The 25,482-nt window shown below is 34.3% G+C and overlaps 1 protein-coding gene across 1 annotated transcript in view; it reads right to left on the bottom strand.

The window, feature by feature from the left end:
• LOC134844522 (uncharacterized) overlaps nucleotides 1–25,482 on the bottom strand; it is a 638,515-nt gene that overhangs the window by 33,228 nt on the left and 579,805 nt on the right. The gene's annotated exons all lie outside the window — the stretch shown is intronic.

The raw sequence follows: 25,482 nt of genomic DNA, 5'->3' as shown, positions 1-25,482 counted from the left end.
TTTTTCTTTATTTTATCCCCTCACACGCTATATAAAGTACAACAGGATGTATTTAGTATCTCGTTTCCAAATAATAGGACCAAAAAACTTGCCTCTATTTAGTTTGGATTGGTTTAATCATTGGCCAATTTAGCATTTTTCAAAACTCATTAATTTCTCAAAAATAATTACAGGTGAATTTTGTTCTGCCTTTGAGCTCTGCATAACACTATTTTTCAGATGATATAAGAAATGGCTAATTAAAAAATTAAAATTGATTGAATAAAAACCATGCCAAGCATAAATAATCCATGACAGTCGAAACTACAAGCCATTGGCAAGTAGCGACCACTTGCTCCGCTGCACTTACGTTCGGCATGAAATGAACAACTCGCGTGAATGAGTGTTTGCCACTCCATCTACTGTTTGCCTCATCCGAAATTATTGTTGGTGCGAATTGTAGCTTTTAAAAAAAAAAAACTCCGATTTTTGTTTGAGACCAAAGGTCTCTTCGATGATTAGTCGTGTCACGCTGTAGTGATATTATAAATAATTCGTATACCAACTGTGTAAAATCTGCATTAAACTCTAAACAGATAAATAAATTTTTTTATTAAAAACTTTAAAATGAAGCTGTACAGTAAGAAATTATAGCAAAACAAAAGCCACACAATCGAATCTTAAAACAAAATATTCGAAAAGTTTCAAAACTTAAAAAAATAATTTATCAAATTTGTCACTGCGCGTGAGCGTTTGTGCCAGTGCAAATTAAATTTTAAAAAGAAGCATGTCTAAACAAATTGAAACTATTTCATCAAAATCTTCCAAAACTTTTTTCCTTTTTTGTTTTCTACGCAAAAACAGCTACCACAAGTAATCATCGCAGAGAGCTGAATGTTATATCATAATAAACTGTTTTCATTTGTGATTCAATTGAAATTTAAAAAACTCAAAAAAATGGCAGTAATGAGAAAAAAAATTATTGGAAATTTTTGATTTTCTGTCTTAAATCGAGCAAATAAAACGAGTGAGCAGGTTTACAATAGCTTCTTGTTTTAATGGCTTAAAAGACTTCAAAAGCATAAGTTAAGCTATATTATTTTAGTTTAACTCGAGTAAATTAGTTTTTTTTTAAATTTTTTCTGGTCTTTTTTCGAGAAACATTCAATTTGCTCGTTTTACTATGACTGTTGAATATGTTCACGCTCTAGTTTTTCTTTCAGATCTTTTTATCACGTCACGTCGAAAGAATAAAAATTTGAAAAGAAATTGGGTGTATTTCTTAAGACTATCGTCTGAACATCTTCTGCTAATCCTACAGTAACCGGCTAGCCTTGTCCTAATTCGTTGTCTGTGAAGATATATATTCTTTTGGGCGAGCCCAAAAAACAAATTCGAAAAGCTAAAAGAACTTTTCTGGAATTTTTCTGAAAATCCATCGATTCTCTACATGAAAGTGACAGTTGCGGTCAAGAAGCTCTCTCCATATTTCAAGTGCTTTTACCAAATTTGGAAATGTTCTACAGTCGCTACGAATGATAATGTAATAAAAATTATTCGAATCAGCTAATATTTCTTTCGACTTTTTTGACCGAATTTGGGTGTCTTTCGAAATTCAATTAAATTGAGTTGATCGCCTTAAATATGAAATTATGATTTACCAAGGGGGTTGAGAAATTAGACGATAAGCAAATTAGACGGAGGAACTTAAAAGGAAATTAGACGGTTTTGCAAAACTGCAATTGTGAGAAAATAGACGAAAGTGAGAGATATTAACTTTGTTTGCACAGAAATTGCGTTAGAAAAATAAAATTGTTTGTAGAAAACAGTTCAATTTCGGTGGCCAAAAACTTTACAACTCAATCATGAATAATTTATTCAATTCAAAACTCTCCTGTAGTATTCAGATTTGTTATTTTAGGTTCATTTAAACTAATTGTTTTGATAGGTATTGACATTTTATGTTCTTTTTGTATTTGTGAAACTTGACTCTTAAGAAAAATTTTTGTTGGCCCTTTCCCTTTCGTCTAAAATGCCAGATCTGTAAAAAATAAATTCCGTCTAATTTCGTTTTTGTAGCATCCGTCTAATTTGCTTATCGTCTAATTTCCTACGTCCCTATACCAAGTAAGAGCTCATCTCAATTCATGATCTTATTGATAATTGACAAAAATAAATTATTTGTCATCTTAATTGAGCATTCATGTAGCAGATTCTTGTTGTATGAAAACAGTATGAATAAATCGTTACTTAGGCTGTGCTTGATGTTTTTTTTACCTTGGTCAGTTTTGATCACGCTCTTCCGATTGTAGGTATTTTTGGATGATCTTACTTGACCGAATGCTGAATGCTTAGGTTTTATTGTTGGTCCAAATCTTTGACACGACTTTTTTCGTTCGAGCAAACAAGAATAAACTGAGCTAGTTTGAACCGAAACCGCCTGCAAGTTTATCAGCCAACAAAAGCATACGACTGTTGTTCGACTTCTTGTTCAACGACTCACAATAAACTTCTGGAAAAACATGTTTTTATCCACAACTTTCACATTCTCAAGTGCAGATTGTGATATCCTTTGAACCCTTGGCACTTCGATTGAGAAGTAGGGGTAAATGCACTTTGGAATAATTTATTTACAAGCCAAAACGTTCGTCGTCTACGCAGCCAGTTGAAGGAAAACCGAAAATTAGTATTTTTCCAAATTGGGTATGTTGTTTTTTTTCAGACCTATAGAAAAGGCGATTACGGGTGAAACTTTTTATTTATGTTTTAGCTCAGGTTATTTTCTTAGATGATATGAAAAACCTCGGAAACTGAAAATTGAAGAAATGTCTGAAGAAACTAGTCACAAATACTCTGCCGCACTCTTCAAAAGTCAGAAATATAAAGTGACCTAGCCAAGCAGTGGGGAAAACTGGGAGAACAAATCAATAGAATAAAGGCAACATTTATCATTTAATTTTTGAAAATTATCGTTGAACGACATTTTAAACATAATTCAATATTTTATCTGATGCAGAGATGCTTATAAGGCAACTAAAATAGAGATAATAACAAGTAAGGCATTATTTATAAGTAACTAAAACCGAAAGTTGCCTTTTAAAGACTTTAAACCTTTTGAAGACTTCAAAGGAGTTTTTCAAAGCGCACAAAAAACGCTAATTAAACGCGCAAGCTGAACTCAAATCAATTTGAGTGCTCTGATGTTTTTCTCTGAGAACTAAAATTAAACAATCAGTCTTGAAGCAAAAACAAAGAAAGATTATAAATCAAAAAGAAGGAAAAACGAGAATTAGTTTTCTGAACCTTCAGTTGAAATTAAAAATAGAGTACTTAAAAGAGAAACACTCATTCACTGAAAACATTTTGGTATTTTTTGAATTTCTGTGATTTTCCTAAAGAATTAAAACTTGTTGTTCTGTAACGCAGCGATAATTTGAATACTGAAAATCTTAATTACGCAACTGGCTCTCGTTGTTCATGATTCTAACCCGCGTCTTTTTTTTTACTATGTGATCAAGTATACCGTTATAGTACGTAGAGCAAGTTTTTAAAAAAATTGAACCAGCCAGTTCCGCAGCATTTTGAAAGTCCTACAAAAAGAGAACTTTGAGTTTGGATGTGTTTTATCTTTATCTTGTTCTCCCGCAAAATCAGCAAAACAGGTACCACAAACAATCGTCGAAAGAAGTTGAGTGTTATCTAATTGTCAAGCTCTTGACACCATGATGCTTCCATGATGCCTCCAAAAAAACTTCCAGAAAACAGAAAATCGGCTCAAAATTTTTGGTTTTTAGTCTAACCTCGAGCAAATAAATATTGGTATCTTCTTGTCAACAAACAAATCATTTAAAAAATGATGAGTTTTTGATCAATTCTTTTTGCTCCGACCATTTGAAAAATGGGGAGGAAGTTTGTATTCGGGTGTGTTTTAGTTTTTTTGTTTTCTACGCAAAATCAGTTACCACAAATAATAATAGAAATGGGTCGAGTGATATGTCATATTGAAGCCTTTTCAGTTCAGCGTGATTCGAACACCATTATAAAGTTCCTAAAAAATTGTCCAAATACTGAGAAAAACCGGTTTACAATTTTTGATTTATAGTCTAAATTCGAGAAAAAAAAGCGAGCAAACAGGCATACAATAACTTATTTAGATTTAATCTAAGCCGTTTAAACTTATATTCACTCGCGTAAATTAATTTTTGGATGATTTTAGTGCCACTTTGGAAGCAAAAAAAATTGGAAGCAAAAATAGTTTTTGATCTTGGAGCCATTTTTCTAAAATTTCCGTCTATTTTACTATGAGTCATAAATTCCTAAACTCCAGTTTTTCGTTGAAATTGTTTTTATCATACCACGCAGAAAAAGCGACATTTATTTGAATATTTTTTTTTGTATTTATTTCAGGCTATGAAAGGTACATCTGGATCTACTAGCACAGTAACAGGCAACCCTTGTATATTTTGGTGATTCGAGAGCAACAGGCAATCTTTGTTAAAAAATGCATGAGATTCTTGTTTCGAATTTTAAAACAGCTGTTTCCAACTTCTGGTTCAATACTCAAAAATTTAAGTGTAGCTATTCTGTATGAGGTGACAACCTCCAAGGTATAAAGAAACCATGCTACAACTTTCAGAAGGCTTCAATCTACATTTTGCTAAAAAACAGAGACTTTGGATTTTGTCTAGCAAAGATTACGGCTCAATTTAGCCCATTCTAACAATGCAGAAAAAGGTAACTCGAAAATTTAGTTTTCTGAAAAATCGAGACTGTAACAACCATTTGTAACCACCAGAAAACTGAAATTGGTTTCTTCGAATTATGATTTTGACGAATTCGTGGTTTTGTACTCGAATTTTTTTTACTCACAATTTTTTTTGAACAGGTTCAGATAACAGAGCAGCCAATTAGAAACAAATGGACTCGTGTGCTTTCCTCTCTGAGTTATGATTTGTGAAAGTTTTTTCGGATTGTGCATTTACCACTGCCGAGAAATTTATTTTCTTTTTTTCTTCATCTGAACTATGATTCCAGTTGTTCATCATCTAAACTATGATTCCTTCATCTGAACTATGAACTATGATTCCAGTTCTTCATCTGAACTATAAATCATCTGAACTATGATTCCTTCATCTGAACTATGAACTATGGTTCCAGTTCTTCATCTGAACTATGAATCAGCTGAACTATGATTCCTTCATCTGAACTATGAACTATGATTCCAGTTCTTCATCTGAACTATGAATCATCTGAACTATGATTCCTTCATCTGAACTATGAACTATGATTCCAGTTCTTCATCTGAACTATGAATCATCTGAACTATGATTCCCTCATCTGGACTATGATTCCAGAACTCAGAATTACCGTGAATCAATAAAAAATTTTGCTAGCCTTGTCTTTGATTTTCAAATTGAGTAGAATATGAAATCAGGGGCGGTTCTAGAATTTTTAGAGGAGGGGCGGATTTTTTCAGGCTAAAACGTTTTTTTTGTCAAACTTAATCCTTGCTATACTAAAATAAATGTCAATAGCTCATCAACAAAAATGATAAGACTGCTCGTATGAGGGCGAAGCCCTGAATGTTCTGACTGTCTTTTAAGGTTTATGGAGCAATAGTAAATTAAAAAATTAAGATAATAAAACACAATTTTTTTATTAAAGAAAAATCTAAAATTTGAATTTTTTTTTGTGAAATCATCCCCCCACACGTCATATAAAGTACAAAAGAATAGATTTCGCTCATTGTAACAAATCAATTAGGGCGAATAAGCTTCTTTGGAACAATTTGGATGATTTCTAAGACGGATTAAATCTCCGCTCACGCGTTAAAAGCGCGAAATATTTTTCGCGTTAATTGTCCCAAATAGGTCAAAATGGCAATTTAAAGAACCCCCATAACTTTACAAAAAACGATCACAGGTGAAATATCATTTCAAATTTAGGCTAAGGACAACAACACCTTTCGAATGATAAAAAAAATCGTCAAAAATGGTTAGTGAAAAATTCGAAATTTGTCTGAAGAAAAAAAAACCCATCCGAGCACAAATATTCCATATCGAAAGTCGGAACAAAAATACGAGATAAAAGCGCTGAAAATAAAAGCAATGAATTCAGAAAGTGTATTTTTTGTTGCTTTTTTGAAATTTTCTGACATATTCATTTCAAGCTCATTTTTGTCAAATTCTTTGAAGAACTCTGATCAAATCATAGTATGACAACCTTCTGTAGGTCCTGCAAAGCAGATAATATTTAGCCTTTATCCGCGCAAATGAAAAAGCTACTTTTCTAACCACAAGCTATTCAAAAAACAATTTGAATTATTACATTATTAACTTATCAAAACACTTATGTCATCAACTGTATTTGATCATTTGTTTCTCCCACCCGTCAAAATTGGGTAAAGGCTTTTCTCTCCTTTAAAGACTTCCAAGGTTGCATTTGATAAAAAAAAATTCTCCCCAACAGAGCTAGAAAACGATTAGAAATTTACAAAAAAAAAAACAATTAATTTAGTCCAAATATAGCGCAAGATTGAAATGAATCGATCTTAAAAGCGATTCCACAAAAGTTATATATCATTGAAGTACACTTGCAAACATACTGTTCTCTGCCTTTGTACCAATTAAAAAACCACTGATAGTTATTTTTAGACATGCTGCTGTGCTAAATGAGAAACTGAAATTGATTAGATGAGAAATTTACAATTGCAGTCATTGTTTTTCTGCATTTAATGTTACTAAATTTGAAATTTGGGTTTTTTGACATCCAGCGTGTATATATTTTTCTCAGAGCTTGAAGGAATCTGGCTTTTTGAATTTTTAATTCACATGCACATGTTGTTGATCGCAGTATCAGATAGTTATGCTTTCATTGTTGTGTATCAAAATTTTGGCGATTGAATATCGTGATTTTGGTGTCATGGTGTTTACATGATTGAATCTCAATTTTTGGCCGAGAAATTCGAAACACATCTGAACTGGGTCGAACAAAGTGGAACCTTTTTTTGTTGGGTCAATAAAGTCGAAACATACCAAAATTTAGTCAAGAAAGTCGAAATAATCATATAAATTTGTTTCAAGTAGTGCAATCACGCAACAATATAGAGATTTTATCATTGATAGAGCACCAACTTGAGCAAGCTCAGAAGGTAATTCAACCTCTTGAAGCGCCACTGAGAACTTTATTTTAAGTACTGTCTTATATGTTCCTGATTGTTCAATCTAAGTAACATTTATGCAGAAGAAAGGTAATACATTTGAAGAAAAAAAATTATATTTCAAAATCTCACAGTTCCTTTATCTTGCATCTAAATGACAAATTGTTATATTTATACAATAATTTTTACAAGCAACTAAAAGTAGCAAAAAAAAAACAGTTTTCAGACTTGAAAATTAAATTTTACATTATTTGCTTTCTTTCAATTAATACGACGTTTTTTTGGGTGTTCGCTTTATAGTTCATTTAATTTATTGTTCAATTCAAAAAAACTACTCAAAACTTTTTCACCAGAACAGTTTGTTGAAGTAGTCGCGTCGCAATTATCAAGGTTATTGCAGCGACAAACGGTTGATTAATAAGGAGTGAATTAATGAGATTTGAGTGACAATTCCAGTAGCAAATCAGATCAAATATATATGGTAAATCACCCGCACAACGTTGCTCGAATCCATGACTAAAGGTCATGTTTCACCAGCTAATTTTAGCAAAAATCGGGAAGTGATCTTTCAGTTTGAACTTAATAAGAAAGATCAATTCCAGTTCAGTTAGGAAAAATCACCAATAGCAATCAATTATGGTTCAATTCAAAAAAACTACTCAAAACTTTTTTTCCAAAACAATTAGTTGAAGTAGTCGCGTCGCAATCAATTAAATAAGTATCTCTGGTTTTATGCATAAGGTTGTCTATAGACTGTTTAGGCTCGATTAAAGTTTCTTTATTGATATTTATATTGAAATTATTTAAAGAATTATATAGAGTTATATTGAAATGTATAAATTACGGTCGAGAAAACCGAAACATACCAAAATTTTGGCGAGACGGTGGAATTATACTAAGTTTTGGTCGAGAAAATCCAGACATCAACCGAGCACCTCGACCCGGCAATTATTATCGAAACAGAAATTCCAGGTTCATTATGTTGATACTTATGCTCAAAGGTATTGACGGGGTCAAAGACAATTGGGGTCCATTGCTGATGTCCATGGGCTCTTAATTGCGTCTATTGCTCAAAAAATTGTTCTGCTTAAAAAAAAACACTCAATAGCTGCAAAAAAGATACAGTGCTTATTTAAACTTTCAAAATTACACCATTACAATCAAGTGAGCCAGAAACACCAGCCAAACGAAACTTCGGACACGTTTATGCAGCCTTTTTTGCTTCAACAGATCGATCAAGGTAACTTAGAAGATAAACATGGACGCGACTAACCCACATCTCGAATTTCAAATGTAATTAAGAGATTGTCTAACTTATATTTCTTTTCAAGAGAAGGCTACAAACAGCTTTTTTACGGTACAGCGTATCCTATTTAGCATTAACTGAGATTGGTTGAATTTATGTATTATCAAGGTCGGGATTGGCATCCGGGCTTGACACCTGAAGTTGTGAAACTGAATTCGGTCTCTCGTGTATACCTGTACTTTTATATGTCTAAACTCTTAATCTTATCGAATGATAATTCAATTTTTTTACGATCTTTATTTTTATTTTGAACTCTAAAAGACATACACAGCCATATAAAATAGCGCAGCTGGCAGTTTTAAATGAATATGATAAATCGTATTTAATGGGAGTTTCTGTTTTCTGTCCGAACCCAACCTGGGAAAAATCAATCGGACAATTTTTTCTCGCAGTTACTTTAGGAGGAGCTTGCAACACTAAATCATCTCAAAGTTGCGGATGAGGTATTCTACGACTCCAGCCTAGACCAGAAAACAAGGTGAATCAAATTCGACCACTGTTATTACCGGAAACCTTATAAAAAAAGAACAAGCCGAACAAGGTAAGATTAACGAACCAATTGCGGAGAGATGCAAGAAAGGACCGAAGATTGGTCATAACGTTTTCTGTTTTTAGACTGATCAGAGAGCCCAATCACAACTATTCTTTTTCCTACTTAGTTTTTCTCAGGTAAATTTAGCTTCGATAGACTTTCGGGCTTTAAAAAAATTGCGAAGTTCTTAAGAAGGAAAACACCCACATAGTCAAGGCGATGCATTTAGGTAGTTTCACTTATTCTGAAAAAAAAGTCTCGAATCATGTTTCTTACGCTTATAAGCAGCCCAGTGTAGATGGCCGATAGCGATCAATTAAACTGTTGTCAGAGATCTTTTTAAAGCAGAAATACGTTATTATTTTTTTTCAGAGAAAATTATGCATTTATCGTAGAATTTTGCCTGAAGATACGCGAATATAAGCATCACTTCAAAAAAGGGATATGCAACTGGGTCAAACCTTTAAAGACATGTGAGCTCAAAGCATTCAGCTTCTTCACCTAGCCATAATTTCGAAATTGGAAAAGCGTCAAATTTTCTACTTAAAGCGAGAACAAAATTCAGAGCCGCTCTCTGAGTAAGATCCTGCTATCCAAAAATTACATATCTAGTTAATTTTTGAAAACGATTTTTTCCAAACTCACAGATTAGTATGACCAGCAGAAAGCGTAATCTTCAAACAATGTGGCGAGCAGGACCACTTTCCAACTGTTTGCAACTCAAAAGGATATGACGTCATTATCAGTGAAGTATCAAAAGCCACTGCAGAGAAGGACTGCATTTCCATTACTTCAGATAGCTAATCAGTGCTCGAAGTTTTAAATGATTTCAGAATCAATCGCAATCGAGTAACATTTGCATTACACTAGATCCTCGCTTTTTCCTAAATCGAACGCAAAAGGAAAATAGAGATCATCGTCATCAACTCAACCACAGAAAAAGTAAAGTACTTTAAATCACACCTTAGCCAGCCTCCTTTTTTCAGTAAACGTACAGCCACTATTTTACTCAAATCGGGAATTACAAATTGTTCTCTTTTCTGAGTCAAATATCGACCGAATTCATGAAACAACAACAAAAAAATTTTCTGTACGACATTTGTCTTATCACAGATGAAAAAACCATAGAGTACACACTCCGTCTTTTAGGAAGCTTCTATCCCTTCTCAGAAAAAAAGCCGTCGCGTATCCTTTCACATTCAGCAGAAGGTGGGCCATGAAGTCAAGAAACTGATAAAAAAACCATAGAGTACACACTCCGTCTTTTAGGAATCTTCTATCCCTTTTCAGAAAAAAAAGCCGTCGCGTATCCTTTCACATTCAGCAGAAGGTGGGCCATGAAGTCAAGAAACTGATAAAAAAACCATAGAGTACACACTCCGTCTTTTAGGAATCTTCTATCCCTTTTCAGAAAAAAAAGCCGTCGCGTATCCTTTCACATTCAGCAGAAGGTGGGCCATGAAGTCAAGAAACTGATAAAAAAACCATAGAGTACACACTCCGTCTTTTAGGAATCTTCTATCCCTTTTCAGAAAAAAAAGCCGTCGCGTATCCTTTCACATTCAGCAGAAGGTGGGCCATGAAGTCAAGAAACTGATAAAAAACCATAGAGTACACACTCCGTCTTTTAGGAAGCTTCTATCCCTTTTCAGAAAAAAAAGCCGTCGCGTATCCTTTCACATTCAGCAGAAGGTGGGCCATGAAGTCAAGAAACTGATAAAAAAACCATAGAGTACACACTCCGTCTTTTAGGAATCTTCTATCCCTTTTCAGAAAAAAAAAAGCCGTCGCGTATCCTTTCACATTCAGCAGAAGGTGGGCCATGAAGTCAAGAAACTGATAAAAAAACCATAGAGTACACACTCCGTCTTTTAGGAAGCTTCTATCCCTTTTCAGAAAAAAAAGCCGTCGCGTATCCTTTCACATTCAGCAGAAGGTGGGCCATGAAGTCAAGAAACTGATAAAAAAACCATAGAGTACACACTCCGTCTTTTAGGAATCTTCTATCCCTTTTCAGAAAAAAAAGCCGTCGCGTATCCTTTCACATTCAGCAGAAGGTGGGCCATGAAGTCAAGAAACTGATAAAAAAACCATAGAGTACACACTCCGTCTTTTAGGAAGCTTCTATCCCTTTTCAGAAAAAAAAGCCGTCGCGTATCCTTTCACATTCAGCAGAAGGTGGGCCATGAAGTCAAGAAACTGATAAAAAAACCATAGAGTACACACTCCGTCTTTTAGGAATCTTCTATCCCTTTTCAGAAAAAAAAGCCGTCGCGTATCCTTTCACATTCAGCAGAAGGTGGGCCATGAAGTCAAGAAACTGATAAAAAAACCATAGAGTACACACTCCGTCTTTTAGGAATCTTCTATCCCTTTTCAGAAAAAAAAGCCGTCGAGTATCCTTTCACATTCAGCAGAAGGTGGGCCATGACGTCAAGAAACTGATAAAAAAACCATAGAGTACACACTCCGTCTTTTAGGAAGCTTCTATCCCTTTTCAGAAAAAAAAGCCGTCGCGTATCCTTTCACATTCAGCAGAAGGTGGGCCATGAAGTCAAGAAACTGATAAAAAAACCATAGAGTACACACTCCGTCTTTTAGGAAGCTTCTATCCCTTTTCAGAAAAAAAAGCCGTCGCGTATCTTTTCACATTCAGCAGAAGGTGGGCCATGAAGTCAAGAAACTGATAAAAAAAACCATAGAGTACACACTCCGTCTTTTAGGAATCTTCTATCCCTTTTCAGAAAAAAAAGCCGTCGAGTATCCTTTCACATTCAGCAGAAGGTGGGCCATGAAGTCAAGAAACTGATAAAAAAATTGTAACATAGTCAAACTAAAGAAGGCAGCAGCGACCAATTTAATGACCCAGTAGTCATCCAACCCAGAATATAGCACTGTTAACCTAACTATGCATGCAAAACCGAATAAAGCAAAAAAATTCCAAACATAGTACCTTGTGCTCTACCTCGTAGAATAATTGAACATCGCCACGCGAAATTTCAACTCGGGAAAAAGGAAAAATTGGCTTACGTCCCTAGATCTTGCTTACACTTTTAGTCAGCAACAACTCAGCAAAACTGCCGGTGTTTTTCAAACTTCAACACAATCTGTCGCAAATTGAATAAGAATTATCGCTTTAAAACAAAAATTTGAAGCTTCGGCAATATGCCGACAAAGATTCAAAAAGCATAAACAACATTCTTTGAAAAATTAGTCTACTTTAGGCTGACAGTTTCATTGTTTCGAATGGTTCCTTTTTCCTTCTTAGAACACAACACAACCGTATATTCGATTCTGGGTTTTTCCCGGAAATTGGTTCGCCCTGCTTTCAAAAATTATTTTCTCAAAAGATTAAGTTTTCAGAACGGAATTTTTCAGTAGAGAGAAGACCATGGCTAGATTTTGACATCGATAATGACGGCTATAGACCCAGGCAGTGCTCGACCCCAAAAAATCCCAAACCTTAAACACATCAGGTCTTTTTGGGAGATTTGAACCATTCAGAGAACTTCCTACCAAACCCCCAGAGATAACTTTTGCCTTTCATTAAAACGCGAAAATGAGCTAAATTTTTGTGGGGTCGCGGGAATCAGTTTTTGAGACAGCCTGAATTAAAAATCTGGTATCTTCATATTGTACCACTACAATTCCAAAACATTGTCCAAAGAATCCAATGCGACTCTAGTCAAAGCCTATTAAAGGCTGCTCTTGAACGAGGAATCAAAGATTTTTCAATGGCTAAAAAAATTACAGTACAATTGAGGTCGAATTTTCAGCGATGGCGTGTCATGTGAGCATTTTAGAAGTTACTTTATCGGAAACCGTGTTGAAATTGCGACCGACCACAAAACTATTTTTGTAGTTCTACAAAATCAATGAGGCAATCAACCCTGTCAATAGAGGTTCACTAGATGGCCGATAAACTTTAGTTTTTTGGTTTTAAAATAAATCTTAATTTGGGTTTCTATTAGGGTTTTGTGGACTACTTATCCAAAAACACTTCTTGTTAAGCAACCCAACCTTTCTTGTACGATAAAAAACACGTTATAGTGAGATCAAAACAGACACTATAGACACTATATGCTGTGACACTGTAGATAAACTTGCACATTCCGAGTAATAAAGGTAAAAAACGCAAAAAACCGGTTAATTTTGTCAGTACCATCTTTTTTCTCAATTTATTTTCAGAAGGACGGCCAGTTCACCCGTTTTATTCGTTTTTTGCTCCTTTTCACTCGGTCCTAATCGGAAAGTATTTGGCCTTACTTTCGGAACCTGAAATCTGAGTCTTAGGCAATCACATTCACTATCTCTTTCTAGCATTTGTTTGCAAGCTGTTGCAGGATTTTTAGCCGCTTGTCTTAGCCAATTTCAATTCATTTTAATTTTATGTACAATATTAAAAAAGGGCGACAAGTTTTATCTAGTAAATTCAACAGTTTTCTAAGTAGTTTTTTACATGAGGGCAACAAAAGTTTTTTTAACAAACTAAAACCAACTCTTTGCAGCACCAAAATTTGCTCAAATGCTCAAGAGGGCGCTAAAAATCCGCTTTCAAGCTCAAAAAATTAAAATTAAACAATTGTTTGCTTCTTGTTCCACTATAGGGCATCAAATTATGCACTGCATTTTTGAGAAATCAGATCAGAAAACTTGTTTTCATTTAAAAAACGCGTCTTTTCATGAAGACGACCACGACCAAAACAACCGACCCTTTATCCACAAAAAAATATATCAGCTAAGAGGCTAAACTGTCAGACTCTTTCTGGACCCAAATCTATTCTGGTTGATACCCAACTTATAATTTTTTCGGGAAAAATTTTTAACCAAAAAGTCTGCGGCCTTTTCGCCTGAAAGTTTCAAACGGTTTTAATTGAGCCGGCCCTCCTATCGAACTTCGCTTTCGGTCGGTCCAGCCACGAAGGAGAATATCAAGCGACAGGCGCCCACAGAGCGTACCTGTTCAGACGAAAACAGTTTGTTTCTTTCAAATGTACGCAACTGCCCTAGCCACCTTCAGACTATCAAAATACGTGAAACGACACCAACTCCTGAAGACTTCGACGATCTGAAAGTCATTATTTATCCAAAAAAATGCTTCATCTAACCGGCATTCTTGACTCATCATAGGTACTGGCTGCATCGATTTCAGAGGATCTCACTCTGAAACTAATGCGATGTGCAGTAAACAGCAAGGACCTTGAAAGATTTTGCTGATTTGACCCATTCATAATAATATTCTTGAACTCGCAATTACAAAAGGATGCATTGTGATTGATATACATATAATTGGCCATTAATGCTAAAAACGGGTAGCGCTATCCAGACTTCATGCGTCTCATCCTGGGCAAAAAGCTATCTTCTTCCGGGCGCAATACTTCAGGTGGCCCAAGATATCCAGGGACACCACGAACACATGCAATGACTGTATCTAATGCACAAACTTCAAAAAGACCCCTAAATTTCATAGCGTTTTCAATTCATCCACACCGCTTTGAAGCCTTATATCAGAAAATGAAGACTTACAACTAGATTAGGTGGGTCCAGTTTTGGATGGAAAAAGAAATTCGGTGGTTAAGCTGGCCGCAACCGACCAATTTTCAAAACATCTGTCCTTTATGTTAATAAAAACAACTATCCTCATACATCGCAACTAATTTCACTCATAAAATTAAAGCAATCAAGAGGCAATGCGATATCAGAAAATATAGAATTTTCGATTCTGCAAAGAAATAGATATCAAACACATGTTTTGCCCGAAAGGTTGCCTCAGAGGTTGGGGTTTGTTCGAAAAGAACCATTTAAACCTTAGAATGTAAAGGGAAAGTTATGCGGCAAGCAACAAACGCATCGGACTTTTAAGACACTCCTGAATTTATAAATAAGGACATGAGATTAAACAAGGTTTCAGTGATTAATGCCTCATCGTTTAAACTAGTTGGGTTAAAAAATCAAAACACGGCTTGGTCTTTAACGGTGAAAAACATTACCTTAGAAACTAATTTGGATAAGGAGAGTCTAACCAGAGATACAGTATCAGCGGACGGACAAAAGGGACCGTGAGACAGCCACACCATTGCCAAGTTTATTTTTAAAGGAGAGATGAGCAGAGATGTGAGTGCAAGGTTTGCGTCAAGTTTTGGTCAATAGCAGAAAAACAGCAGTAGGAAGCATTGGAACAGCTCGCTAAGTTGGTCAACGAATGGATGTTACAAAAAAACTTTTCAAAAGATGAAAGAGATCTGGTCTTGAGGATGCTGGCGAGAAAAAAACAATTGGCTGCTTTCCTGCTTTCACTTGGGGCACACTATACTGTTTGGTCGAACCCGACTTCCCCTAGCCAATGTGAAAACGTCAAGTAAATTAGAAGATATTTTATTATCGGAACCTAATCGGGTTAAAACTTTCAGAAATATTCTCAACCGCAGACCGCGAAACTCGGTGTTCAAAATATTAAAAGAAAAAGTACCTCGAAGCTTTAATCAAAAACTGTTCAAATCGAAGACAAAAGCAATCAGAAAAAGCAATATTACCTCTAAGTTAATGTCCACTAATAACTGTAAAATTTCAGATAACTTATTCTTCTCAAGAAAGTTCACAGGCGGAAAGGCTCCTAACAAAAAACAAATCAATCAACATCTTTATTCTAAAACAAAGAATTTTTTCCACCATGAAATTCTCCATCAAGGTGGGCTTTGGCAGTAATTTCGAAGGCTAAACGGCCCAAAATATTCAACTAAGTTGTCACTCCAGAGTCATTTAAGGCAAGATTCAGGAAGATTGCTCCAAATAACATGCATCAAGCCACCGATGCCCCATGACTGTCATTGTAATTTCATCAACAGTCACTCAGGAAAATTTCATCAACAGTCACTCAGGAAAAAAACAGAAAAGCTTATTTCGATCACATCTGAGGAAGATCAGTCGACCATCTCTAGTGAACGGAAAAATGACTGTTCTTTTTTCTTTTCCGAAATCAACTCCCAATTTACCGTTCAAATCGCCAGATCAAAAGGACAAGGTATCCGCGTCATCAAAATTTAAAGGATGCCATAGCCAATTTTTGGCAGTCCGGTCAGACATGCAATTAAACTGTAGAAGAAATTCTAAGCAAACATTCCTTCCTGATTAACTTTGTTCCATATCGGCAGGTGAGATCGAGAACTCTCAACACATAGAATGAGAAAAAAGTATTTAGGAAAAATACACCCCAAACTCTGAAAAGTTTTGAACCATTTTACCTTGTTGTTCATTTGTACTGTGAAATATTCAGTTGATTACTTCCTGTTACACAAGGTACTAAAATTACATTCGTAATTGGGGAGGTCGATATTTCAGCATTTGCTGACGTTGAGCATAATTTATGTAGCTTTAAGATCGGGAGTGATATCCCGAGCAGGAAACTTGAATGTGTGAAACTTTTTCACTTTCATGTGTATGTGTGAAAGATAACTGCCCAGTTTTAGGTCTGAAATCTTAACCTTATCGAACGATACCTCAATGCTTGCAACAATTTTTACTCTAATCTTGGAATTTTAAAAGATTTAGCCAGAAATATCACAACAGCAAGAAATCAACAAAATAACAAACCGAAAATGAAATTTGAAATAAAATTATTCTGCAGCAAAGCGAAAAACTATCAATGCGATTAGAAAAAAAAATTCTTGTACACAAGAAAAGAAAGCACAAAACAAAATTTAGAAGGAAAGAACATGAAATTAAAAGCCAAGATAAAGAACACATCAAAATAATGACAAAAAAATTTATCTGAAGAAATTTTTAAACAATAATTGTCAAAACTTTAACCTGCAAAGCCTAAAATAGACCAAATGACTTCCCAGTTGAAATGTTACAATACAAAATGTATCACAACAGCAAGTAATCAACAATTATAAGAAAGCAAAAAATGATTTTTGGAACAACTGTTACTCCTGCACTAAAGCAAAAACAACATTAAGGCAAACAGCAAACAAAATGAGTGTACACAAGAAGGAGAAAAAAGAAAATTTAGAAGAAGTATTGCAAATACAATGCCTAAAGCAAGTAGGAAAAGCATACAAAACGAATGACAAAATTTTTTTCCGAAAAAAATTTCAATTAGGTCAATTCACTTTGCAATTGCATACTTCGATGCAATATTTCAATCAAAGCATTCCTATAATTTTTAGTGGACAGAAAACCCCCGGGTTGACAAAAAATGCTTATCATCCTATTTCAATTTATGAAAAAAATGATTATCGTACTATTTCACACTATTTCATAGACCAAAAAAATACTAAGAAAATAGCATGATAAGCATTTTTTCCATACTATGAAATATTATGATCGGCATTTTTTTCATACTATGATATTGTATGACAAGCACTTCTTCCATAAATGAAAATACTAACAAATATTCATTTTGAAATTTTGTGTTTCATCCGAAACACTAACTCTGGACTTTTTGTCATAAGAAAACCCAGAGTGTAACTGGCAGTTACCACGCAGATAAATTGCATTTGGTGATTTTTGCCACCTACGTTAAATTTTACATTTTGACATGGAATTATATACCAAAAATGTAACTTTTTGAATATGGCTAGATAATTTTTGGTTAGGAAATTTGGGTAGTTTTTAGAACAAAAAAAGGCCTGTTTTTAGTACAAATTTATTTTTGTCTTAGCAAATGAAAAAAAAATAATAATAATTTTGTTCACAAAAAAAAAAACACTTTTTTGTGATTTTTGAATTTTTCGGGTGAAAAACTCAACCTGGACTACGTTATAAACACAAAAAGTCAAATTTTTTACCTCAATTTTGTGTTTTTGCTTATGAAAAAATGCATATCGTACAATTTTCATATATGAAATTTATATGACAAGCATTTTTTTGACCAAAATTAAAATCATGTTTTTGACAGTCAAAGGCATGCTTTCAATAAAATTTATTTTAAACTCATGTAACATCATCCAGAAACATCGTTAAGTTAATTTTGAAGATTTTACTTTTTCTATAGCAAAATGCTTATCATACAGTTTTCATATATGAAACTATTATGATAAGCATTTTTTTGACCAAAATTAAAATCATGTTTTTATTGAGCAGAAAGATTCAAAAGATGGAAATAGAATAGAAGTATTTCTCTAAAAACGTTTAATACAGGTTTTAAATCTCTTTTTTCCATAGTCGCCATATATGAAATTGTATGACAAGCATTTTTCTTTTATGGACGTCAACCCGGGAACGTAACCTATCCGTTCTTTCAAAAATATGTTCCTTGAAGATTCATGCAGCTCGAATCAACGCTGCAAAGGTTTTAGTTTGGAACATCACAATAGTTTTTCTTCATTCTCCAAGAAATTGGCTTCCTCGTGGACGAAACTCGCACTAATCTGAACGTAGCCCAAATGATGCTGGAAGCGTGAAGAAGGAGCTCAACAAAATTGAAAAAAAAATTGATTGGAAACTTTTGAACGTTTTTGAACATTCAACTTCTGAAAGATATGAAATCTTAAAGCTCGTTAAAACTTTGAAAAGTTAAGATAACAAAATTCTATTTTTCAAACTGAAAATCATTCACTCGTTTTGAGACTTTTACATTTTTCCTGTTCCAATGTGGAGTGTTTTATTCGTAACAAAAAAACTTTAAATCAGGCCAGATAAATAAACAGTCAGGCCAAAAAATCAAAAATTTAAAATTGAGCATGACATATGACTTTTTTCCAAAAAGTTACGAGAAAAAAATATCAGGACTGAAATAAATGAAAATGATTTCGCCCTTTAAACAGTCAATAATCTACAAATTCAAATAGGTAGGAGCTGAAAACGATGTGCTATTGAAAAGAAAACAACAAGAATGCTTGCATCAGGGCAAAGCCCTGAATGTTCCTATGGATTTTAAGGTCTATGAAGCAAAAAATAACGATTTCTAAGACGGTTTAATTCTCCGCTCACGCGTTAAAAGTGCAAAATAAATCGCGCCTTAATTGTTGCAAATTGGCCAAAATACCAATCTTTAAACCCCCATAACTTAACGAAAAATGATCTTTTTTTAAAACTTTTGAACTTTTTTTTTGAAAATCGTCTCCTCACACGCCATAAAAAGAACGAAAGAATAGATTTCGCCGCTAATAACAATCAATTATGGCAAATAAGCTTATTTCAACCAATTTGGAAGGATTACTAGAACGGAATAAATCACCGCTTACGCGTTAAAAGTGCGAAATATATCGCGCGTTAATTGTTCCAAATTGGCCAGATTGGCAATCTGCAAACCCTCGTAACTTTTTAAAAATCAGGTGCAGGTGAAACATCTTTTCAAATTTGAGCTCAGGACAACAATACTTTTCGAATGTTTTTTAAAAATTCCGTCAAAAATGGCTAGCTAAAAAGTCGAAAGTTGTTGAAGAAAAACAAACCCACCCCGAGCACAAATATTCTGTTACTTTCGTTACGAAAGTCTGAACACAAAAGAAATTTCAAAGTAAAAGATTGTGCAAAATCAGTGGAAGATAACCAAAAATTTTTCAAAAACAAAAAACTTATTTGTACGAAACTATAATACCATATATCCAAACCTAAACAAAGAAAATTTCAACAGTTACCAGTAGTTTCAATTTTTTTTGTAGTAGGAAAAATCGTAGGCACTTACAGATTTTTCATGGGGCTCTATTTGTAAGATGACATCCCAACTGAATTTCAGAAGATATTGAGCCAAACCAGAAAATTATTGAAGAAAAATTGTTTCTTTTCTAGACCATTTTTCAGAAGTATCAAAACTAGTATCAAAAAAGATCGAATACAAAAAGATCAGTCAGTCGAAAAAATAGTATAACTTTTTCTGTATAAAGTTAAGCTTGTTAGAACATCAAAGTTGAACTATTTTATAGCTTGATCAATTGTGTAGGGCAGGGGGTGGATCTAGGATTTTCTCGAGGGGGGGGGGGGGGGGGGGCGAAATTTTTTAGGTCGACCGAATTGAGTTTTCCGAGCTCTCCCAAAAAACTAAAAAGACCCTGTTTTAGTCAAATTTTCAGCGCCGCAGGCAAAATTTTGAAAAACAGACCAAAAAAGAGTTTTTGAGCACTTTTTTGGAAAGTTTTGACCAAAAATGCGTTTTTTTTGGCGCGCGCATTAGCCTCAAAGTAAGTATAGATTGACGCCAAAGGCGCCTTTAGAAAATTTTTAGGGTTGTCGCCAAATATGGATATCTCAAAATACTACAAAGGGAGGTCCCTTTGGGTCTGCAGGGGGTCGAATCCCTAAAGGAGCGTCCGCCCCCCCTCCCTTATATCCGCACCCCCCCCCCCTATATCCGCCCCTGCTGTAGGGTATCATTTACAGGAAAAGAACGGAAATTATCATTTTCCAATCATGTTCCAACCATTAAAAAACGATGAGGTAACATAGATCATTTCTTTGAAGCATGAATCACTTGAAAAATTCTTTTCCAAAGCAGCCAATCATGCAGAAAAAAAAGACAATAATGAAAAAACTTGTATGGACAATTAAGCATCCAGTACGATTTGAAAAAACGTAGGAGGTTTGTTCAGTTGCCATTAATTTGAGAATCAATTGCTACAATCCTTATACGGACACACGGGAGACGCCAGTTACAGTAGGCTGGGCTCTGAAATAACACGACGACAGGCGTCCTTTTTTATTTGTCTCTAACATTTCAAAAATTGAGATAAAAATAGTTTAACAATTAATAACTAGCCTTCTTATTCCCTCTAGGCTACCAAAAATATAAACCACCTCATATAAAAACCTCACCCTCGCTCTTGGTCACAATGCAATGCTTACGGCATCAAATGGCCATAAATCAACTTACATAAAGCAATCTAGATGAGTTTGAAATTGGACCATTTGGTCTAAAGACGTTCTCTCAGGCTTCACTCTGGGCTATAGTTGTTACCAATTTCGTAAATTAGTCTACAAACTTGTGAGCCTGATAAAAAGTACTTTTATTATGCGTTCAAGTAGTGTAAATTAGGACAAAGCGGTTGATAGCATTCGAACCTGAAATAGTTAATGTAGTTGGGATGCAATTTGAGATTAGTATGCAAAGAAGCTCTGGGACAAGCGACCGCAGTGATTGTCCTAATTCGATTTAAAAAAAAACATCAACTAGCATCAGCAAAAATGTTCACAGTTGTTCTAGGAATATGCCTGATGGTAAAACTTCATTCAACAGGAAAAAGAGGTTCTAGAATATTCTTTTACGCAAATCTAATCTCTGGCTTCTCTGGCTTACTAAATATTTAATTTCTCAAGTGCAATGTAACCAAAACTTTCTATACATTTCAATCTATTCGATTATATCAAAGAATTTATAAACCTTAGCCTGCTCTATAGAGAAGTGCAGCGAAAATAAAAACATCCATTGCAAAGAGACCCCCAAAAAATAAGAAAAAATGATCGGTGACCCTGCAAAAAAATTTAAGTCGAGGTTATGAGTAAACTGAACTGTATCCACCGTCAAAAGTTGAAATACGAGAAAAAAAACAGACAAGCAAGGGGAGAAAACCAGACAATTTTCAACGCCGGACTAAAGTTGTCACTACCATGTGATCAGAACTACAAATCTTTTTGACGTTCTGTGAGTTTCTGAGCTTGTCGACCTCGTCCAAAACCAGAAATCTCGAGCGGCCTGGGGAAAAAGTTGATGATAACTGAGCAATTAACCAAACAGCTGAAGATATGTTTCTAAGAAATCTTGCATAATTATTCATGAAAAAGTTCGAGTAAAAAGGAGAAAAAAGAAAACCCAGAGGTAATAATAATCACAATGAATTGTTTGCAAACCAATTATATACGAAAAAATTAAGTTCACCAATTAAAAACTATTATAGGGTTAAGAGAGCATTCTAAAGATATCAAACGAAATCTGTCGATGGATGCCTCAGAAAGCAGAACAGATTTGAACTCTGTCTCACTTTGAATAAATAAAACCTTAGTTTTTTCTGGTAATTAAAAAAAATTTCCTAAAAAAAAATTGCCGCATGCCTCGGGAAAACACTATAATTAGCCCAATAGTCCAAGTTTAAGCCCACAAACTTCATGCGAGAAAATCCGAACATCACAGAATATGATTGTCAAAAAAATTATAAAAACAACTGTCCTTTAAAAGATTATCGATAAAAACCGGATACATTTCAATAAAAAATTTCAGTTGTTTAAGAATCCGCAATTTTAAAAGTTGATCTTTTGTCAACACGTTTTGACTCGAGCTTAACTTTTGTGGAAAATTCCGACTATTAGTGAGCTTATCCAGGTACTCTTTGTTCAGAAAAAGTCTTAACAGCATTTCGTGTTTTATCATCAACCATTATTTTGCTTAAAAGCTTCAAAATTTCATATTGATGTCAGTTCTTTATCGAATATAACTAACGTTGAACAAAAATTTTTTTCAAAAACTGAAATTTTTTCCTATGAAACAATCGCCGAATTAACCTGTGACGTCTATTTTTCAAATCATTTGCCTTAGTCTTTGTTGCTGTTTCGTAAAGAACAACACCATTTTGAATTATTGGTTGAACGAAATTTTTGTATGCACTAACTATTAATTTGATTTAAAGTTTTCCTTAGTTTGCCAAAAAATCCGGAGAAACGACTTAAACTTTTCTTGAGTAATTTTATGTGCTCAACAAAGCTCAACTTTCGATGTAAGTACCTTCCCAATTGTTTAAAACTTGAAACAGTTCCTTCAAATTCCCCGTTCGTTTTGACATTTACACTTTTTGTATTTCTGGATTTTGGAAAAATAACCATTTTAGTTTTGTCAGTATTTAAGCATAGCTTGTTTTCAATTCACCAATTGTTAAGGTTCTGCAGTTCAGCGTTCAGCGTTTCGTTGATCTGTTTGTGCTTTGAGCTGTTTTGATTGCGTTAACTATAGTATGAAGGTGATTGCAACATGTAAATGATGAAAAGAAGGGAACCAAGTAGGGTAACAAGGATAGAGCCTTGGGAAACTCTCAACTCAATGATTCCCAACTTGTTTTGTTTAAACAAAATTTAATTAGGTCATTCATTTTCCCTCTAATTCCGAAATTGAGTAGCTTTTACAGTAAGTTAGAATGATCAATTGTATCGATCGTTTTTTTAAATAAAAAGAACACATCACTACTTTTAGATTTGTTTTCTTAAATAACCCAAATGTTTTGAGATATGTCAATAGTTCCCAATGTCAATAGGTCCCAATTTTTGTCTGAAACCAAACTGATATGGTGTAAGGAGATTGAACTTTTATAGATAACTAGTTTTGCGATTATAGAGCAGCTCAAACGCTTTAGTTTAGTGGGAAGTTAAGAAATGGGTCTAAAATGTCCCCTTGTAGGAGATTATAGCCAATTTGAAAAAGACCGCAATACTGGGTGCCTGATTAAGGATTTTGTTTCCTCTGGTACAATCCAGAGCAAAAAATTTGAAATTATAAGTTTCTCAGCATAGTTTTTCTAAAAAAAAAAAAATTTGTTATGTTCGATACTTCAGTTTCAGTAGTTTTTCATTGAAGAAAAAAAAATGCTTTCAGTTTAGAGCTTAGAGCTTCTCTTTGAATTTGATTGAATTACGACACAACTGTTTCATTAGAAGCTATAGGCAAATTGGGGTTTTTCTTTGCCAGTTACTTTGGAAAGAACACTAGGAACACTAGAGAACTGCCCGCTTTCGTTTTTCGATTTTCAGTTGAGTTTTTTTGATAAAATTCTTTCGTAGCTTTGTTTATAAAGTTTTTCGTCAGACTTTTTTGATTTTTGATTTTTAAATATTCCAGGTAGAGTTTTAAGGCTTTTTTGTGTCTAACTTTTTTGGAATGAACCGTTAAAATTCGAGATCCAACAACTCAACGAACTTATCACACACCGAGTTGCAATGCTTTAAATTTCAATTTTTGTTTGATTTCCAATAATCATGTGAAAAGCATCTCACAGAAAAAAAATCTGCTTAAAAATCCCAGGCTCTATGTGGTTTTTGATTTTCTTCCACAGCATCAATTTCAAAATTAGTTTTATATAAACAGTAAAGGTATCACCTATTGTGGTTCTAAGGTTTCAACTTTGCCGTGTTTAGTTATAACTAACGTTAAAAAAATCATTTTGTGATTTAGAAGTGTTTTGTTAACGTGAAGCATCAGGTGATTGGACAAACTGAAAACTGAAAGCTCAAAACAGCTCTTGAATGTTTATCCTACTAAAATTAGATCTTAAGTGCTCGATATTTAAATCCCCGCAGAGAAGGTTTTCATTCATTTGAGCAACTTTTTGTCAGATTGGAGATTCTCTAGAAGTTATGTAATCTTTCCAATGTTCGCAGGTGACACAACATTATAAGATGTTAATTATGTAATTGAGTTAAGCTAGGCATTTTGAGGGTATTATTTGTAATTCATTGCAATGAGACTTTTTGACAATCGAAAAAATTTATATCCGATCTTACATAAACGGCAACGCCACCTCTTCCTTTTTTCAAATTAGTGACAACCTTTAAATCCAGAACTCCAGGATCGGAATTATTTTGAAGCCATGTTCCTGTTACGCAAACACCATGTGGACGAGTTGAGTGTGTTTCGACAAAAATTGTATCTCGCAAACTCTGAAGCAAAAGTTTCGGCTTCACGGCCAAAAAACACTGTTGAGCACAAAACATGCTGGGTGATTACAAAAGAAACACAAAAAAAACAAAGGTGATCTTAATCCTAACGCTTTGTTTTTAAAAAACAGCTCAGAAATATATTTGGAAGCATTACCAATATCCTCTACTTAACCCAATCGTTTGTATTTAGTTTTCGAGTCGCGATTCAATGCAGAAAACAAAAAACTATAAATCAATCAAAAACAAACTAGATTTGTCGAAGTGAACCAACTGAACTGCAATTATCACCAGTCCAATTAGCTCAAAAACAAACGACAACGACAATTGAAGTTGGCACAAGAAAACTGTGAAAATGAGACTACGTAACCGCAAGCCAGTCTCGTAATCGCATATCCCTACCAGTTTCTACTTTCTCATCACCAATTAATCAAAAAAATATGAAAACACGAATAAATACTTCGACTCAATTTATGAATTCATTTGAGGAAAACCATAAAGCTCGTCTCTGTTTTTTTCACAATTCGGTTTTGTTTTTACCGTTCAGTTTTCACAGTACAGTTCATGGTTTAGTTTTTTTCCTACTGAAGAAACTTTCGAGGCGTCTATGTTACCCTCTTTCCAAATATCGTCAATTGAAGGCTTCACGCCAGATTTTTTGACCGTTTTTCGAGTTTTGTCGAAATCTTCCACCTTGTTTACATTTACGAAGCCAATAAGATAATTTTGCTTTGTTACAGCGTTTTTAAAGGAGCCTCAGCTTTAGGCAATCGTTCATTAAAAATCACCGGTTGACGATTTTTTGGGTTTTTTGAAAGTTGTTTAATATCTCCTTGCACCATAAATAATACCTTTTTCCTTAAAATAAAGAAACCTCATTATAATACTGGGATAAAAACCATCAAACTCCCGTGGTAACTTATGACCGTCTTT

Source organism: Symsagittifera roscoffensis, chromosome 4 (genome assembly GCF_963678635.1).
Source record: "Symsagittifera roscoffensis chromosome 4, txSymRosc1.1, whole genome shotgun sequence".
Taxonomy (NCBI): Eukaryota; Metazoa; Xenacoelomorpha; order Acoela; family Convolutidae; genus Symsagittifera; species Symsagittifera roscoffensis.
The sequence above is the reverse complement of the archived record's forward strand: the minus strand, read 5'-3'. Positions and strand labels throughout refer to the sequence as shown.